At 45.1% G+C, this 17,659-nt stretch overlaps 1 pseudogene; it reads left to right on the top strand.

The window, feature by feature from the left end:
• The first annotated feature begins 210 nt into the window (after nt 1-210).
• Nucleotides 211-17,659, top strand: part of LOC141076231 (uncharacterized) — a 60,113-nt pseudogene continuing 42,664 nt past the window's right edge.

A 17,659-nucleotide genomic window follows, 5' to 3' on the forward strand; every position in this document is an offset into this window, starting at 1 on the left:
AGGCAGAATGAACAAACAGTTGAACACCGCACACTACTGGTTCATCCAACAAGGTTTTCTATTAGACTGTGAACTGTCATTGTCTTGGTAAATAATGAAAGTTTTTTACATAGCTTGCCGTTTTTATGGACAGTTTAAGTAGAAATGTTCAAAAATATAAAACTCAAGGATATTTTATTAAAAAATAATTGTTTTTTATCTTAGCAGATGACTGTACCAGAAGATCAGAGGGACAGCTGACATCTTCAGTTTTTAAATTTGATGATCTTGAAATCCTACAAGATATAACTGAAGGGATTGCTGTTAGTCCAGATATATCATCATCCATTCCCAGCAAAGATCTGTTATCTGGTCTTATGAAACAGGTCCCGCCTTCTGATTCATTACTGACTACTAAGGGAAATCAAAGTCACAAAGGAGGCAATAAAAAACAAACTGCTCCTAAAGCAAAGAAGCCATTTTCATGTTCAGAATGTGGGAAATGCTTTAACAAGAAATCTAATTTTGTTATACACCAGAGAACTCACACAGGGGAGAAGCCTTTTTCCTGTTCAGAATGTGGGAAATATTTTGCACATAAATCAAATTTTGTTACCCACCACAGAACTCACACAGGGGAGAAGCCTTTTTCTTGTTCAGAATGTGGGAAATATTTTGCACAGAAATCAAATTTTGTTACCCACCAGAGAACTCACACAGGGGAGAAGCCTTTTTCCTGTTCAGAATGTGGAAAATGTTTTGCACATAAATCAGATTTTGCTACCTACCAGAGAACTCACACAGGGGAGAAATCTTTTTCATGTTCGGAATGTGGGAAATGTTTTAACACTAAATCATATTGCGTTAAGCACCAGAGAACTCACACAGGGGAGAAGCCTTTTTTCTGTTCAGAATGTGGGAAATGTTTTAACAATAAATCAGATTGTGTAAAGCACCAGAGAACTCACACAGGGGAGAAGCCTTTTTCCTGTTCAGAATGTGGAAAATGTTTTACCAATAAATCAAATTGTGTTAAGCACCAGAGAACCCACACAGGGGAGAAACCTTTTTCCTGTTAATGTGGGAAATATTTAACCAGAAAGCGCTTCTTAATCGCCATCAGAGCAGTCACACAGAGGAGAAGCCTTTTACATTTTCTTAATGTGGGAAATATTTTACTTTTAAATCAACTGTTAATAAACATCAGAGACGTCACATAGGGGAGAAGACTTTTTTCTGTTCATAATGTTTGACTAGATTTAACCACAATTAAATCTTCTTAAATGGGTTGTCTCTTGTCATTCCTCATGATTGCTGACAAAAGGATAAAACTATATACAAAGAATGGTTGCACTCTATCATGCTAAGGCATGTCAATGTGGAATATATGTAATTAGATTTGCAATACAGCTTTAGAATTATAGAAAAAATATATGAGACTCTTAGCATAAAATTTGGCCAAATATCTGCCCACCAGCCATCGTCAAGGCAGCCTCAAATCTGATGGGTACCTACACTGTGTGAATATGTGACAACTCTGGGCTAATACGTCCAAGAGTGGACCCTCTGGGTCGTGGATCAGGAGCCCCTGGGCCGAGCGCACCTGGTGAAGACCGACCTCTGTACAGGGATCGTTAGGGGCAGGACCACAGGGGGCAGAACCGCGACAGCCGGTGCCAGGAGGGACGACTCGATGGACAGGCAGGCAGAGCAAGGATAGCGGGATGGGATAGCGGAAAATACGGGCCAGGAGTACACAGGGAAGGTTCAGAGAAGGGCCACAGGGCAGAGACAGACAGAGGGGAGTGGAGCAGGCCACAGAGCACACAGGGGGAACAGCAAAGGATAGGCAGGGTACACTAGAATAGGTATGGGCCGATGGGTGCAAGGAGTCACACACAATCACCAGGCGCCCTCAGAATAGAGCGGACGCCTGATATATCCAGAGGCCGGAAGTACGCCCTACAGACCCTCCCCTCAGCGACGCCCCCTACTAGCAGAAGAGAGCGGGGGAACGTGCGTGCGCGGCCTAAGGCCGGCGCAGTTACCCGCAGCAGAGCGGGGAGCAGAGCGGAAGTGCGCGTGGACAGGAGGACGCAGGTGAGGGGGAGCTGCGGCGGGCACCGCCGCTGAAGGGGCATCGGCGGGCACGGCCGCCGATGTCACAGTACCCCCCCCCATATGTCCTCCCCTTCTGAGGTTGGTCAGAAATCTTTTCATGATAAGGGGGGCATCGACATTCTCTCGGGGCTCCCAGGACCTCTCCTCTGGACCAAAACCCTTCCAGTCGATAAGAAAAAGAGTTTTACCCTTGACCCTTTTCATAGCCAAAATGTCCTTTACTTCAAAGACATCGTTAGAACAAATTGGCGAGGGAGGGGACATGGAGGTTGGTTTGAACCGATTCAAAACTACAGGTTTAAGGAGCGAGATATGGAAGGCGTTAGGGACCCGGAGCGATGCCGGCAACCTCAATTTGTAGGCTACTTCGTTAATGCGCCCAAGTACTTCAAAAGGCCCGATGTATCGAGGACTTAATTTGTAAGCAGGGACTTTCAGGCGGATATGTTTGGTAGAAAGCCAGACTTTGTCCCCGGGACGGTACGGGGGTAGATCCCTTCGTCTCTTGTCTGCGTGTTTCTTAATTCGGATGCTGGCTACCTCGAGCGCCTCCCTGGTCTCCTTCCAAATTTGCGAAAATTCCTTGGCGAGAGTATCTGCTGCAGGGACTCCAGATGATGCAGAAAAGGGCAACGGAACCCCAGGATTTAGCCCAGTTACCACAAAGAACGGCGTCTTGGACGTTGATTCGCTGGGATGATTATTATGAGCGAATTCCGCCCAAGGTAGGAGTGAGACCCAATTATCCTGATGGGCGTTAGAAAAGTGGCGTAAGTAGGTGGTCAGAATTTGGTTAATCCGTTCCACTTGGCCGTTGGTTTGAGGATGATACGCTGAGGAGAAGTCGAGAGACGTGCCCAGGAGCCGACAGAGGGCCCTCCAGAATCGGGAGGTAAACTGGACCCCTCGATCGGTTACGATTCGTAGAGGAAGACCATGCAGCCTGAAAACCTGGTGGATAAAGATCTCGGCCAACTTTGGAGCAGATGGCAGTCCGAACAAGGGAATAAAGTGGGCCATCTTGGAGAAGCGGTCTGCGACGACTAAGATGGTAGTACATCCAGCAGAGCGAGGCAGATCAGTCACGAAATCCATGGCGATTTGCTGCCAAGGGGCCTCTGGCACAGGCAACGGATGAAGGAGACCGGAGGGCAGAGTCCTTGGAACCTTGTTCTGGGCACAGGTCCTGCAAGAGGCTACAAAGTCCTTTGCATCCTGGTGGAGAGAGGGCCACCAGTAATACCGGGAGAGGAGCAAAAGGGTCTTCTTAATCCCAACGTGCCCAGCAACCTTGGAGGAATGTCCCCAGCGCAGCACTTCCAGACGTTTGTTTGAAGGAACGAAGATAACTTTGGCCGGCTCGATAATATATGATGGATCCTCCTCCTTTTCAGGTGGCTGCAAAGACCTGGAAAGCGCATCAGCTTTGATGTTCTTACTGCCGGGCCGGAAGTGGAGCTTAAACTCAAAACGGGAAAAATACAGGGCCCACCTGGCTTGTCTGGAGTTGAGTCTCTGGGCAGATTGCAGGTAGGCCAAGTTCTTGTGGTCCGTGAAGATAGTAAAGGGATGCACTGCCCCTTCGAGCAGATATCGCCATTCCTCCAGCGCCATCTTAATGGCCAACAATTCCCGGTCCCCAATGGAGTAGTTGCACTCCGCAGGAGAAAAGGATTTGGAGAAGAACCCGCAGGGGACTAGACGTCCGGATGGAGCCTGTTGGGAAAGAACCACCCCAGCTCCAGTGGAGGAGGCATCAACTTCCAGGATGAAGGGCCTACTAGCCACTGGGCGGTGTAGGATCGGAGCAGAGGCAAACGAGCGTTTCAGGGCAAGAAAGGCGTCCTCGGCTTCGGAAGACCAGACGTTAGACTTCGTCCCCTTACGGGTCAGGACCGTGATGGGCTTGGTGACTGTAGAAAAGTGGGGTACAAACTGTCGGTAATAGTTAGCGAAGCCGAGGAAACGCTGGATGGCCTTTATGCCAACTGGACGAGGCCACTGGAGTACCGCGGACAGCTTCTCCGGATCCATCTTAAGGCCGGAATCCGTGATGATATATCCCAAGAAAGGTAACGCTGTTTGCTCGAAGAGGCACTTCTCAATCTTGGCGTAAAGACGATTTTCTCGAAGGCGCTGCAGGACCATGTGTACACTTCTCCGATGGGAGGAGAGATCGGCCGAGAAAACGAGGATATCATCCAAATACACCACCACGCAGGAATAGAGTAGGTCCCGGAACACCTCATTTACGAATTCCTGAAACACCGCCGGAGCATTGCAGAGACCGAACGGCATGACCAAGTATTCATAATGGCCGTCCCGAGTATTGAAGGCCGTCTTCCACTCGTCCCCCGCTCGGATTCGGATTAAGTTGTAAGCTCCCCGCAGATCCAACTTCGTGAAGATTCTGGCCCCCCTCAGCCGGTCGAAGAGTTCAGGAATCAGCGGGAGCGGGTACCGGTTTTTAACAGTGATGTTGTTCAGGCCCCGGTAATCAATACAGGGTCGCAGGGACCCATCTTTCTTCCGGACGAAGAAGAAACCTGCGCCCGCAGGGGACGAGGATTTCCGGATGAACCCCTTGGCCAGATTCTCCTGTATGTATTCCGTCATAGCCGTGGTCTCTGCTGGGGATAGAGGATAAGTTCTCCCTCTGGGAGGGTTGGCTCCGGGGACCAGGTCGATAGGGCAGTCATAGGAGCGATGAGGTGGTAAGGAGTCCGCCTCCTTTTTGCTGAACACATCGGCAAACATGTGATAGGGTGCGGGTAGGCCCGGAAGGTCGGCAGGCTTCGAGCATGGACGGGGACGAGTGAGAGCCCGTAGGCAGTGTTCCTGGCAGGAGTGCCCCCAACGGAGAACTTCCCCAGAGCGCCAGTCAATCACCGGCTCGTGCCGTCTGAGCCAGGGTAGCCCTAGAAGAACAGCATGGGCTAGTTGTGGCAGGACATAAAAGGCTATCTTCTCGAGGTGGAGTGCTCCGATTTGAAGGTCTACTTCGACGGTAACCGTGGTGATGAGTCCGGGTAAAGGTTTACCATCAACGGAGGAAATAGCGCGAGGGTTCCTCAATACAATCACCGGGATCCGGAGTTTATCGACCTCCTCCTGGCGGATAAAATTACCAGCAGCACCCGAGTCCACATACGCCTCCACAGATCCACGCTCCCGACCTGTAATTATCAAAGCTGAAAGGGTAAGGGGGAGAGAGGAATTTTGATCACCTAGGGGGTCCTCTCTTACCTGACCTAGGTGGAGGCATTTCCCGACCTCTCTGGCTTCTCCGGACAAGAACGCACAAAATGGTTGGCACCTCCGCAGTACAGGCAGAGTCCCTTGGTCATCCTCTCCCTGCGCCGTTGCTCGGACAGTCTGACACGATCAATCTGCATTGGCTCAGGAGCGGTACTAACAGGAGATGCAGAGAAACGAGGGACAGGAGCCTGGTACAGCCTAAAGGACCTTCTCTCTCCGACCGCCTCTCGAGCGCGCTCCTGAAAGCGTAGATCAATACGAGTGGCCAGCGAAATAAGGTCCTCCAGAGTGGTGGGGGTGTCTCGCCCGGCAAGCTCATCCTTGATCTTACTGGAGAGGCCTCTCCAAAAGGCTCCCACAAGAGCCTCATTGTTCCACCCCAACTCTGAAGAGAGGGTCCGGAAGCGGATGGCGTATTGCCCCACTGTGAGGGAACCCTGGCGGAGGTTAAAAAGGGCCTCCGTGGAGGATGCTAAGCGACCCGGTTCATCGAATACCTTGCGAAAGGTTTCCAAGAAGGCCTGAATGCTTAACACTACGGGGTCATCCCTCTCCCACAAGGGGTTCACCCAGGACAGAGCCTCACCCTCGAGATGGGACACAATGAACGCCACCTTGGCGCGGTCAGTAGGATACTGAAGGGGGGCAAGCTCAAAATGTAGCCTGCATTGATTCAGAAAACCCCGGCATAACTTAGGGTCTCCGCTGTACCTGGGGGGTTTACCCAGACGGGGAGCCGGGGCAGAGACTACGTCAGGGGGGGAAGTTGCTGCGGCAGCAGAGGATTGCAGAGCAAGCAATCGATCATCCACGGATGCCATGTAACCTAAGATGTGGGATTGAGCGTCGCGCTGCTGCGCGAGCTCCTGCTGAAGGCTGACTAGGAGGGGAGCGTGCCCGGGGTCAGAGGTCTGCAGGGCGGATAGCCGGGTGTCCATAGACTTCATAAAGGACATTATCCGGGTCTGATTTTCACGAAGGAAAAGTAATTCCTTTTGTGTGGCGGCTGCGGCACCGGCGGGATCCATGGCCTGGTGATACTGTGACAACTCTGGGCTAATACGTCCAAGAGTGGACCCTCTGGGTCGTGGATCAGGAGCCCCTGGGCCGAGCGCACCTGGTGAAGACCGACCCCTGTACAGGGATCGTTAGGGGCAGGACCACAGGGGGCAGAACCGCGACAGCCGGTGCCAGGAGGGACGACTCGATGGACAGGCAGGCAGAGCAAGGATAGCGGGATGGGATAGCGGAAAATACGGGCCAGGAGTACACAGGGAAGGTTCAGAGAAGGGCCACAGGGCAGAGACAGACAGAGGGGAGTGGAGCAGGCCACAGAGCACACAGGGGGAACAGCAAAGGATAGGCAGGGTACACTAGAATAGGTATGGGCCGATGGGTGCAAGGAGTCACACACAATCACCAGGCGCCCTCAGAATAGAGCGGACGCCTGATATATCCAGAGGCCGGAAGTACGCCCTACAGACCCTCCCCTCAGCGACGCCCCCTACTAGCAGAAGAGAGCGGGGGAACGCGCGTGCGCGGCCTAAGGCCGGCGCAGTTACCCGCAGCAGAGCGGGGAGCAGAGCGGAAGTGCGCGTGGACAGGAGGACGCAGGTGAGGGGGAGCTGCGGCGGGCACCGCCGCTGAAGCGGCATCGGCGGGCACGGCCGCCGATGTCACAGAATACCTCTCTAAGGCCGGGGTCACACTAGCGATTAAAACGGTCGAATGCAATGCGATAAAAAAATCGCATTGCATTCGAACCCATGTTATTCTATGGGGCAGCTCCCATCATGCGATTTTTTATCGCATCCGATCCTCTGACCGAGACAATCGCAGCATGCTGCGATTGTCACCGATTTTCGGATCGGATTCGACAATGCATGTCTATGGGGGCGAGAAAAAATGGAAGTAAAAACGGAACCGATGTGTGAGTTGCGATAAAAATCGCACCAAAAGCCGGCAATTTTTTTTCCCTAAAGACAGTAAAATCACAGTGTTCAGTTAAATAAAGCAACGAATTAATAGATATAGACACATTAAATAAATATATATATATATTTTATACATGTTATAGAGACACATTAATATCTATATTTCTAGTTCATACAGTTCTTAATTGCAGAATAGCCGCTGACACATTAGCCGGCTTTTGTATAATTCTGCTCCTGCCCGACATGAAATGACACATGGTTTACATATAGTTAACCATTTCATTTCATGTTTTTTATTTTATGTCTCTCACTATTAATTATATGAGGGCTTGTGGGTTAAATTTTGGGCTTGTAGGGGTTCATTTAAGGGGTTAATTTGTTGTAAATTACGGGGACTCTCTGCAGCCTCAGTGACGTCAGCGGGAGTCTCCGCAATTTAATACAACGAATTAACCCCTTAAATGAACCCCTACAAGCCCAAAATTTAACCTACAAGCCCTCATATAATTAATAGTGATAGACATAAAAAAAACAAAACATGAAATGAAATGGTTAACTATATGTAAACCATGTGTCATTTCATGTCGGGCAGGAGACCCTGATGGGCCTAAACAGTGGAAACCCCCCACAAGTGACCCCATTTTGGAAACTAGACCCATTAAGGAACTTATCTAGATGTGTGGTGAGCACTTTGAACCTTCAAGTGCTTCACAGAAGTTTATAACGTAGAGCCGTGAAAATAAAAAATCCATTTTTTTTCCACAAAAATGATCTTTTCGCCCCCAAATTTTTATTTTTACAAGGGTAGCAGGAGAAACCATACCCGCACAGTTGTTATGCGATTTGTCCTGAGTACGCCGATACACCATATGTGGGGGGGAACCACTGTTTGGGCGCATGGGAGAGCTCGGAAGGGAAGGAGTGCCATTTTGGAATGCAGACTTTGATGGAATGGTCTGCGGGCATCATGTTGCGCTTGCAGAGCCCCTGAAGGGCCTAAACAGTGGAAACCCCCCACAAGTGACCCCATTTTGGAAATTAGACCCCCTAAGGAACTTATCTAGATGTGTGGTGAGCACTTTGAACCCCCAAGCGCTTCACAAAAGTTTATAAACGTAGAGCCGTGAAAATAAAAAGTCTTTTTTTATTTCCACAAAAGTGATTTTTTAGACCCCAATTTTTAGACCCCCAAAGTTGGCAAATAGTGGAAACCCCTCAATTCTTGCTCCAACCCTAACCCCAACACACCCCTAACCCTAATCCCAACCCTAACCCTAATCCCAACCCTAATCCCTAATCCTAATTCTAACCCTAATTCTAGTTCGCCCTAACCCTAATTCTAACCCTAGTCATGACCCGAGCCCTAACTCTAGCCCTAGCACAACCCTAACCCTAGCCTAACCCTAGCCCTAACCCTAGCCCAACCCTAACCCTAGCCCAACCCTAACCCTAACCCTAGCCCAACCCTAACCCTAGCCCAACCCTAACCCTAGCCCTAACCCTACCCTAACCCTAGCCCTAACCCTAACCCTAGCCCAACCCTAACCCTAACCCTAATGGAAAACTGAAAAAAAAAATATTTTCTTTATTTCATTATATTGGCCTCTATAAGGGAGTGATAAACGGGGAGGTTATGTACTTTTTTTTTATTTTGATCACTATGATCGTTTATCATAGTGATCAAAATAATGAATGGAATCTGCCAGCCGGAGCCGGCAGATTCCCGGCGGGCGCACTGCGCATGCGCCCGCCATTTTTCAAGATGGCGGCGCCCATCGGAGGATGCCGGCGGGACGTGGGACCACCGGGAGGGGATGGAGGGCCACGGAGAGGTACCGGGGGGGGATCAGGGACCCTATTTCTCTCTCCTATGATGTGCGATCACATCAGATGAGAGAGAAATTAAATGTAAAATCGCGGCTTTTTTTTTTTGCGGTCGCCGTTATAGGGTTAATAACGGCGATCGCAAAAGTGGGGGTCGGTAAAAACTGACCGATTCATGTTCTCTGGGGTCTCGGCTACCCCTAGCAGCCGAGATCCCGGAGAAAATCCGACACTGGGGGGCGCTATTCACTTAAATCACAGCGCCGTGAATTAACGGCGCTGTGGTTTTAGTACCCTTAATTACCGCCATTAAAAGGCGTATCGGCGGTCGTTAAGGGGTTAATAACAGTGATGGATAATAAAATCTATGGGAAGTGTTTGTGGTGAAGTGTATACACTCCTAGAAATGTTTCCTCTACAGTATAGAGATATAAATGATCAGTATTAGGACGTGTAACAAAGAGGAATCTGTTATTATATAGAGAGAATGTAATGAGCAATAAATGACGGGAATAATCGGGAATGAAATTGTTATTAATAATATAATGAGATCCCAGCACCTGACACTTCCCGGGATATATGGGCTTATATTAGAATCCCAATTACCAACTGGAAAGATAACAACAAAGGGAAAAGGGCGGAACAAAAAACAAGCCCCAAACACCTCATAACCCACAATGTAAGGGCAGAAAAATACCGGAAATATAAGTTTCTATTCACACTGCAATATTAGTCACCTGTGACCTGTGTCTCTCCCAGAAGAGAAGTCATCACAGCGTCATTCCCCGTAATAACCGTATAGAGGAGGAAATGATCGCGGAGAGAGCGTCCATTGTTAGAATAGTGGGGAGACACAGATGGGATCCAATGCTCCTGACTGTCCGGAGGTCTAGAGGATCGTCACCATCGGAGAGTAAAGTGCAGATCGGCGATCTTGTGACCGTTGTATTATGGGGAAATAAGAAACAAATAAGACACATTGAGATCAGAGAAAACTGTTCTATGTAATAAAGAGTGTAGAGAACGAATTCCACCAAACCCCCTATAGGAAAGGGGAGAAGCTGAGAACTTCATCTACACCATTGGGATGTCAGGGATTTAATGGCCGGATCCATTTAGTCTCTAATTGTGACCAGATCTTTTCCCAGTCGCCCCCTATTGGTAACCAGGACCCTATCGGTGCCAGAGACACGGAGTAAGCTGGAATCACAGGTATGTGTTTTATAGTCAACTCCTCTAAATCAGAAGCCATGAACATAACGCTGACCTGACACAACTAATTTCTAACTTTCCCTGTAAGTGGCAGAAAGACGCAATTAACCCCTTCATGCCGCTGCCCATTTTCGTTTTTTGTTTCTATTTTTTCCTTCCCTTCTTCCCAGAGCCATAACTCTTTATCTCTCTGGCCACATAGACATATGAGGCTTGATGTTTGCGGGGCGAGTTGTACTTTTCAATGACTCCCTTAATTTTACCACATAGTGCACTCAAAAACGAGGAAAAAATTCCAAGTGCAGTGAAATTGTGAAAAAAACAATTCTGACATTGTTTATTGTGAACTGTTTTTGTACATTTTGTGGTATAATTGACCGTGTAATATGATTCTCCTCATCACTATGATTACGGCAACACCGAACATGTCCAGTTTTTATTATTCTTTTAGTGGAGAAAAAAAATCTGAGGTTTGGAAAGAAACATTTTTGGAGCAGTTTCTCCATTTCCCGAGCCCCGTAACATTGTTATTTTCCTCCGGTGGAGCTGTATGATGGATTATTTTCTGCAGGACGAGATAACGTTTTTATTAGTACAATTGTGATCGCTCGTTACAGCATTTTTTGTGGAATTGTGCCATCCATAAATACGTAATTTTGGCAATTCTCACATTTTTCCTATTTCCGGTGTTTACTGATCGGGTTAATTGTTTTTATGTTTTTTACAGAGCGGTAAAAGACACACAGGCAGTGCTGTACAAAAACAACAGATAATGTAACAAAAAAGAACAGCGAGCACTGAAGGAGATAAAAACTGCCAAGATCCTGTTATTAGAGAAGCCGATAAAGGCAATAATGTAGTGTTAATAGCAATGGACAATATAGTAAGGAGCAGAAAGACAGCGATCAGAGAGCAGCACAGAGAAAAACAAGCGCTGATCCCACAAATAACGAGAAGGAACAACTAAGATCTTCTCTGAGATTTCACATAGAGAAGGGACGATTGTCTAATATCAGAGAAACTCTTCCCTGAATTTCCACACAAGCCGCATTGGTGTTATATTCCTAAAGTCCACAAAGACGCAGCGCCCCCACCAGGCCACCCGATAGTGTGCGGGGTCGGATCAGTAACAGAATCTTTCTCTACATTTATAGACCGGTGTCTGAGACCATTACTGAGAATAGCACCTGCTCACATCAAGGACACCGGAGATTTATAGAGAATTGTGTCCGGTATAGATTGGCAGGAGGGTTATAAATTGGCTTTGATCGACATCGGGAGCTCCTGTGACTCAGCTCCACCAGCGCTGCCGATCCCCCCCCCCGGGTTTACTGAATTCAGACTGTGGGACAGACCCCCATTTGACACATTAACTTTTGCCCTATTATCCTTCTGAAAATTTGGGGTGCGTCTTATGGTCCAGTGCGGCTTATAGTACAAACCAATGAAGGGACTGCTTGAACCGTAATGGGGTCCATCTGAGACCCCCATGCAGAAGCCAAATGTCCTGAGAACTGGACCTGCTGGACCACAAATTGACATTTCTCCAGGTTACGAAATAAATAGTTGTCACGTAGAACTTGGAGAACCTCTCTGACATGCTCAGCATGCTCCTCCGGAGAACGCGAGTAACTTAATATATAGTGTTGAGCATTCCGATACTGCAAATATTGGGTATCGGCCGATATTCGCTGTATCGGAATTCTGATACCAAGTACCAATATTTTTTCAATATCGGATACCGGTATCGGAAGTCCCCATAATGCAATGAGCCACTGTTGTGGCTGTGATTGGCTGCTGAAATGATGTCATCATTATGCGCGGTCTGTGCTGACTGCGGGGGGTCTGCGCCTACAGCGGGGGTCTGTGCCGACTGTCGGGGGTCTGTGCCGGCTGCCGGTGGTCTGTACATGCCTCTCGGGGGTCTGTACAGGCCTGTCGGGGGCCTGTGCCGGCTGCCGGTGGCCTGTATGGGCCTCTCGGGGGCCTGTGCTGGCTGCCAGTGGTCTGTACGGGCCACTTGGGGGGCCTGTGCCGGCTGTCGGTGGTCTGTGCCGGCTGCCGGGGGCCTGTGCCGGCTGCCGGTAGTCTGTAGGGCCTCTCGGGGGCCTGTGCCGGTTGTCGGTGGTCTGTGCCAGCTGCCGAGGGCCTGTGCCGGCTGCCGGTAGTCTGTACGGGCCTCTCGGGGGTCTGTGCCGGCTGCTGGTGGTCTGTACATGCCTCTCGGGGGTCTGTACAGGCCTGTCAGGGGCCTGTGCCGGCTGCCGGTGGTCTGTATGGGTCTCTCGGGGGCCTGTGCTGGCTGCCAGTGGTCTGTACGGGCCACTAGGGGGCCTGTGCCGGCTGTCGGTGGTCTGTGCCGGCTGCCGGGGGCCTGTGCCGGCTGCCGGTAGTCTGTACGGGCCTCTCGGGGGCCTGTGCCGGCTGTCGGTGGTCTGTGCCAGCTGCCGAGGGCCTGTGCCGGCTGCCGGTGGTCTGTGCGGGCCTGCCGGGGGTCTTGTGTGTGTGCAGACATCATCCGATGGGACTACAAGTCCCATCGGGCGATGCCTGCTACAATGACAATGATTGACATATTAGCCAATGATGGGACAGTAGTAGTCCCATCATCCGGCTAATGTGTTGAATGTAAAAAAAAAAAAATACTACATGCATACTACATATATACTACATTCATACAACATACATACATACTACATACATGCTACATACTACATATATACTACATTCATACAACATACATATATACTGCATTCATACAACATACATGCATACTACATACATGCTACATATATACTACATTCATACAACATACATATATACTACATATATACTACATTCATACAACATACATACATACTACATGCATACTACATTCATACAACATACATACTACATATATACTACATTCATACAACATACATATATACTACATACTACATACTACATATATACTACATTCATACAACATACATATATACTACATATATACTACATTCATACAACATACATACATACTACATACATGCTACATATATACTACATTCATACAACATACATATATACTACATATATACTACATTCATACAACATACATACATACTACATACATGCTACACATATACTACATTCATACAACATACATACATACTACATGCATACTACATTCATACAACATACATACATACTACATATATACTACATTCATACAACATACATATATACTACATATATACTACATTCATACAACATACATACATACTACATACATGCTACACATATACTACATTCATACAACATACATACATACTACATGCATACTACATTCATACAACATACATACATACTACATATATACTACATTCATACAACATACATATATACTACATATATACTACATTCATACAACATACATACATACTACATACATGCTACATATATACTACATTCATACAACATACATATATACTACATATATACTACATTCATACAACATACATACATACTACATACATGCTACATATATACTACATTCATACAACATACATATATACTACATATATACTACATTCATACAACATACATATATACTACATATATACTACATTCATACAACATACATACATACTACATACATGCTACACATATACTACATTCATACAACATACATACATACTACATGCATACTACATTCATACAACATACATACATACTACATATATACTACATTCATACAACATACATATATACTACATACTATATACTACATATATACTACATTCATACAACATACATATATACTACATATATACTACATTCATACAACATACATACATACTACATACATGCTACATATATACTACATTCATACAACATACATATATACTACATATATACTACATTCATACAACATACATACATACTACATATATACCACATATATGCTACATATATACTACATTCATACAACATACATACATACTACATGCATACTACATGTATACTACATTCATACAACATACATGTATACTACATTCATACAACATACAAACATACTACATATATACTACATTCATACAACATACATGTATACTACATTCATACAACATACAAACATACTACATATATACTACATTCATACAACATACATACATACTACATACATACAACATACATACATGCATACTACATACATACTACATACATACAACATACATACATGCATACTACATACATACTACATACATATATACTAATCCAAAACAAACAAAGAGACCTGCACTAAAAGGATTAAATAGAGGCAGCAAAAGTGGACAAATGATGTACAAAGGCACCTAAGTAAACATGTACCAGTTCAATAAAGGTACAAACTATAAATACTATACATAATCACACATAAAACAATAGCACTAAACACTCATCATCAAGGAAACAAGCATGCACTCACCAGAAAAAAGGGGGATGATGATGAAGAAATGGCCGGAGTGAGCCTCCCGACCCCCTGGAGGAGGCGTGGGCAGAGGCCATCATGACGGGGGGTTGTAAGTTTAGTGAGGGAAGGCTTAAAGGGGAGGGGGAGCTAGGGGGTATTTAAGATGGTGACTGGGGGGTGCCCGCCCTCTGTTCCTGTTTCTCCCAGCACCAGAACAGTCCCACCCTCCCTCCCTTTTTCTTTTGGGACAGTGGTACGTGATTCTATTTTGAGTCATGGCGGTTTTGGGGGAGGGGGGAGTCCTTGAAGTCGGCGGAAATTGGTTTTGGAGACTGTGGGTAGGGTCTCCTTTGTTTAAAGGTATGCTGGTCGTGATCTGGTGAAAGGTGGATGCGGAGTTTTCTGTTGGAAGAGGGCGGATCTCCAAGGAGTTTGTGGACAACATCTATTGGTGTGCTGGTGCTCCCGAGCCTGTGGGGTAACGGCTGGGAGCAAATGGTCGGGGGTTGTCCACGATATTTGGACTATTTCACCATGATCTTGTGGCTTCAAGGACTTCTCCTTCCAGGGTTAAATTCATTGTACTTATGTTATTTATGATAGTGTTTATTGTTTGTTTGTTGTTATAATAAAAGGCTGCTGTGGCCATAAAATTCCAAAAGAAATACCGGTGTCTGTGTATTAGTTGGCGCCGAGGTGGTGGTGGTGGTTTTATGGTCACGGTGGGGTTTTTGGGGGTAAGTCAAGATGCTTGTTATCCCCACGAGGTAAATACTTGACAATACCAACGTCATGAGAGCTGCAGAGGGTCAATCACACAGTCGCGGTAACAATGCTGATTTGTGCATGAAACAACACTGTGGAAAAAAAGCTGAGTGTGTCTCGGAATAAACAAGGACATATATTACAAAGACAGCAGGGGTTACATACCAGGCAGAAGTGACTGGAGCACAGTACAGGACGATAATGACTTAGGAAGTCCGTGCACAGATGGCGTGCTGCCAAAACAAGAAGCGTGTGCACAAGGCACAGGGGAGAGCAGGAAGTGAAAGGAGCGGGAAGGGAAAGCCCTGGCCGAAGGCTTCCCTGGAAACCCGCTTAGAAACGGCCACCCGAGAGTACCTGGGCGTTTGACGTCACAGCCTGTACGGGGCAGTAAACAGGCCAAAAAGCAAACCAACGCATTTCGAAGGCGCAAACTGCCTTCTTCATCAGGGACATATATACTACATATATACTACATTCATACAACATACATACATACTACATACATGCTACATATATACTACATTCATACAACATACATACATACTACATACATGCTACATATATACTACATTCATACAACATACATACATACTACATACATGCTACATATATACTACATTCATACAACATACTACATACTACATACATGCTACATATATACTACATTCATACAACATACTTACATACTACATACATGCTACATATATACTACATTCATACAACATACTACATACTACATACATGCTACATATATACTACATTCATACAACATACATGCATACTACATACATGCTACATATATACTACATTCATACAACATACATATATACTACATATATACTACATTCATACAACATACTTACATACTACATACATGCTACATATATACTACATTCATACAACATACATACATACTACATACATGCTACATATATACTACATTCATACAACATACATATATACTACATACATGCTACATATATACTACATTCATACAGCATACATATATACTACATACTACATACATGCTACATGTATACTACATTCATACAACATACATACATACTACATACTACATACATGCTACATATATACTACATTCATACAACATACATATATACTACATTCATACAACATACATACATACATACATGCTACATATATACTACATTCATACAACATACATATATACTACATTCATACAACATACATACATATATACTACATTCATACAACATACTTACATACTACATACATGCTACATATATACTACATTCATACAACATACATACATACTACATACATACTACATATATACTACATATATACTACATTCATACAACATACATACATATATACTACATTCATACAACATACATACATACTACATACATGCTACATATATACTACATTCATACAACATACATGCATACTACATACATGCTACATATATACTACATTCATACAACATACATATATACTACATATATACTACATTCATACAACATACTTACATACTACATACATGCTACATATATACTACATTCATACAACATACTACATACTACATACATGCTACATATATACTACATTCATACAACATACATGCATACTACATACATGCTACATATATACTACATTCATACAACATACATATATACTACATATATACTACATTCATACAACATACTTACATACTACATACATGCTACATATATACTACATTCATACAACATACATACATACTACATACATGCTACATATATACTACATTCATACAACATACATATATACTACATACATGCTACATATATACTACATTCATACAGCATACATATATACTACATACTACATACATGCTACATGTATACTACATTCATACAACATACATACATACTACATACTACATACATGCTACATATATACTACATTCATACAACATACATATATACTACATTCATACAACATACATACATACATACATGCTACATATATACTACATTCATACAACATACATATATACTACATTCATACAACATACATACATATATACTACATTCATACAACATACTTACATACTACATACATGCTACATATATACTACATTCATACAACATACATACATACTACA

The sequence above is a fragment of the Dendrobates tinctorius genome, unplaced genomic scaffold, assembly GCF_039654945.1.
Source record: "Dendrobates tinctorius isolate UK_male_01 unplaced genomic scaffold, ASM3965494v1 ptg000395l, whole genome shotgun sequence".
In the NCBI taxonomy this organism is placed as follows: domain Eukaryota; kingdom Metazoa; phylum Chordata; class Amphibia; order Anura; family Dendrobatidae; genus Dendrobates; species Dendrobates tinctorius.